The sequence below is a fragment of the Pteropus vampyrus genome, unplaced genomic scaffold (genome assembly GCF_000151845.1).
Source record: "Pteropus vampyrus isolate Shadow unplaced genomic scaffold, Pvam_2.0 Scaffold179, whole genome shotgun sequence".
In the NCBI taxonomy this organism is placed as follows: Eukaryota; Metazoa; Chordata; class Mammalia; order Chiroptera; family Pteropodidae; genus Pteropus; species Pteropus vampyrus.
In genome coordinates this window covers 1,343,147-1,347,145 of record NW_011888960.1, presented here as the reverse complement: position 1 = coordinate 1,347,145, position 3,999 = coordinate 1,343,147, and positions in this window count along the sequence as shown.

Sequence of the window (3,999 nt, the reverse complement as noted above, 5' to 3'; positions counted from 1 at the left end):
CTCCCTTTGTAGGGACCGTGAAGGGGTGCACCCATGAATAACGGCAAACCTGATACTGACAACCCTCATAGGCTCTGTAGCTCTCCTTCAGATAACCCACACTCTGTAGCTGGCGGGGGTGATCCAGGATTGCCAGTGCCTACAGGGCCCTGGCAGAAGCAAAGGTGAATTCTCTCTAGAGCAGAATATTACCTTAGGCTTTAATTATTTCTGCAAACAATTCATACAAATAAAACATCTAGCACACAATTAGAAAATAACTAGGCACAGAAGAAAAAGATCAGAACTATAACCCGGAGAAATAATGGACATTAGAAGCAGACCAACAGTGGCAGCAGACAGCGGGGTAATCAATCTAACGCCGAGTATAAAGCCACAAAGCTTCCGGGCTTTAGGAGATAAAAGTACATGATTCTGAAGTTTCAGCAGAGAACTGAAAATAAAAGTTTAAAAGGGAACCAAGTGTTCTAAAATTAGTGGTAATGGCTGCATAACTTACACTATACAATCCTCTCTCCCCGGCCTGTATACTTTAAAAGGGTGAATTTTATGTTACGTGAATGCTATGGTCTTGCGTCACATAACAAAGTTTTGGGAAGTGATGGACTATATATATGACAGAGACATCACAAGCCTGAAAGGGGCTGAAAAACTATTGCCCAGTCATGTTGTAACGTCCCTGGAAACACATTATACAAATACTTCTGTGTTACAATCGCCTACAATACTCAGTACAGTAATAACATGCTGTTCAGGTTTGTAGCCTAGGAGCTGTAGGGGAACAGAATTTGTCACCCCGAAATATGTCTATTTGGCATTAGGAATATTTAAGGCTGATTAATTTTAAGAAACAACAGATAGGGGAGGCACTCTGAAAACCAAACAGAAGTTGCCCTTTGTAAAAGACATTTCCATTTGTAAGGGCGTCTCCTAGGCCTCAAGGGGAGAGGAAGAGGACCTTATCTCTAGACACTCATAAATGCAGAAGACAAGGCCTTACATCTGCATAAGGATCTGACCCTGGTTTATTGTGCCCTTCCTGGTCCCCTCCCATAACTAACTTTTGTCCTCCAATTTCTTTTGTCTTCAGGGGAAGATGGTACTGTATTTAAGGTGGTGGCTTGAATCACTTTGGTGAGTTATTCAGTTTTCCTGGGTTTCTACCATTTTACAGGAGGTACACACTTTATTAAATGTTTTTCTCCTGTTAATCTTTTATTACAGACATATCTCAGCTGATAACCCTGAAGAGTAGAGAAAAATTATTTTTCCTTCCCTATGAAGCAATAGGCTATACCAAGGAGCTGGGTGTGTGGTAGGCTATACCATCTAGGTTTGTGTAGGTGCGCTCCATGATGCTCGAAAGACGAAAAAGGGAACACACTGAAAAACTGATGGAACAGTAGGACCAAGGTGGATTGCCTCTTCCTTCAGGACACCAAAAAAACAGTAGTCCAAGCTGAAACGATCAGAATTTCTCCCTTCGTAATTTGAACTAGGATGTAGCCAGAGAACAGGCCAGACAGAAATGGAAGTGAGAGGCTGAAATATCCCTGTGTAATGGAGAATCAGAGCGGCCAGGAGGGGCCGAGAGCAAGATGAAGTTAGAGAAGAGCTGTAACTCAAAGACGATTCCTGATTTTTTGGCTTTGCTGACTGAGTAGGTATAACGTAGGGAGGAGGCAAGAGAATTAAAATGTTAACAGAGCTACATTCAGAGACTGCAATATGCTGATCAGCCCTGCAGCCAGGCCAGGAGGACTCCTGCAGAACAAAGGGAGATTTCCGCTGGGATTGCTCCAGCCCATTCCCCTCACCAGAGAAGGGGAAACAGGAACCAAGAGTCATTCCCTATGGCTAAAACCATGGGGAACCTGTGGATTAAAGGCTGGGAACTGCCAGCAGGCCTTTCACTCTGCATATTCTTACCTTTTCAGGCTGGTACTAACTCTTCCCCTTCCTCACTGTTTGTCCATATCAAAGGAAATGGGTTAACAAAGTCTTTTAAACTGTAACTCACAGGAACTAAAGGGTGACATGTAAACTGAATTCCCTGAACACTCAGGGTCCCTCTCAGAGGTCTTTACTCTGTCTCTCACTGTCCCTCTCATTCTGTGCCTCTGAGAGGAGACCACACTCTGTGGAGTGTTCCCTCCTTTCTGATAAACTTTCCTTTTGACTCTAACTTTGGCGTGTGTGTTAGAGTTTTACACTCTCCGCCAAAGGACTTCTCTCCGCACAGGGCTTGGTCTCCTCCTTGGTCTCCTCCGCAAGGAAATCTGCCCTGTCCTACATCAGGTAGAGGTATCGTTTATTGCATTAGAAAAGATCCAGCCCAGAATAAAGTTGGGTGTGGCTAATGGAGGAAATCAGAATCAATGTTAAAGTGAAAGCTCTAAAAAAAAAAAAAAAAACCAAAGGCTTAATTAAATTTGGGATGCCTATGGGACACCCAAAGAGGGCTGTCACTTGTCTACATGCATCTGGAATTCAGAGAAAATATCTAGACTGAGGATATAAATTTGAGAATAGGGTATGTAGTGGGTAGTTGAGAAAAGGAAGGAGAGACAGGCATGATCAAAGACATATATAAACCATGAAAAGAAATTTGGACTTTATTCTGAAGGCCACGTATGGTATCAGCTTTGTTGTAGACAGGTGACTAGCTGCTTTGTAAAGACCATACTGGAGGGCCAGAGACGAAGAGGGTAGGGTGACAATCAAGGCCTTTACAGTAATCCAGGTAAAAAATGGGCATTTTTATAGTTTTACATCCTGCCTTGTTTCACTTATATCATGAAGTTGTCTAAAAGCATTGTTTTAAATGGATAAACAACCTACCCACCTGTGAATGTACACAGCCTACTTAACCGCTACTATACAGTTAGGCGTTTTGGCTATTTTCAGTTTTTTGTTAGGAATCTTATTCATTTATAACTACCTATCCTCTGTGTCAGGTAAAATCTTCCCCCTCCCCCCCGCCTTAGTGATAGAATCTCTGGCAAACCTCATAGCTATTATAAAATTGTTTGGCCAAGTCCAGTTACCATGTTTTACTTTCTCGCTTGATTTATGTTTTCTCACTCAGCTCAAGCTTGAACTTGACCTAGAAGCTTGTAGTGAAGAAGACAGGCATGGCTGGCTGGGATGGTACTCACCGACTGCGCCATTTGATCCCCTATATTTCTTGTCCCTCTGAAGCCAGGCCTGGACCTTGTGACTTGTTCTGCCCAATGACATGTGACTGTCACACTTGTGCCTGAAGCACACTGAAAAGCCCAAACACAGTACTCCCATTCCAACGACTGAGGAAGCTGTGTCCCAGCTGCAGAATGAGCCAGTGGATCCTTTAACCAACCACGCTGGTCCCTAGTGACGCGTACAGGATGTGACGCACAAGCAAAACACATGCCTCACTGTGATAAGGCAGTGAGATTTCAGGGCTACTAGTTACCACGGTACAGCACAGCCTATCCCAGTAGAGCCCGCGGCTTCATCACCTCGGCCACCTTGTTCTTCTCCTCTTCCCTGCTCACCAGGCTGCGCCCGGCTCCTCCGGGACCGGAGGAGTGACAAGGGGCTCAGGGAGGGGAGGAACGGCAAGCAGTTTGTGTGCCACCCAAACCCACCTTTAAGGTTTCTGCTTGCCCCTCCTCTAGTTCCTATGTCTTTGCTTCTAACGGTCCAACCTGAGGCTTTCTTCAAAGGCCTCATCTTGGGCTACTAGAGCCACCGTGGCCACAAGCACAGAGAGTCAGAAGAGCCCAGGATATTGTAACCATCAGCCCTGCGGCGGGTTTCGGCCAGTGACTGATCGGTGTGGAGTTACGAAAGCCCAGCTGTCCTGAAACAGCCAGGACAAACTCCGACGTGGGATTAGCTGATGTTACCCTCCCGGCTGAGCCTGAAGCTTTGCTTTCCCCACTCCCATCCTGCTTCTCCTCCTTATTTTCCAGTTTTCCCTGGGAGCACTTCCTAAAAAGATGACTTGTACACAAA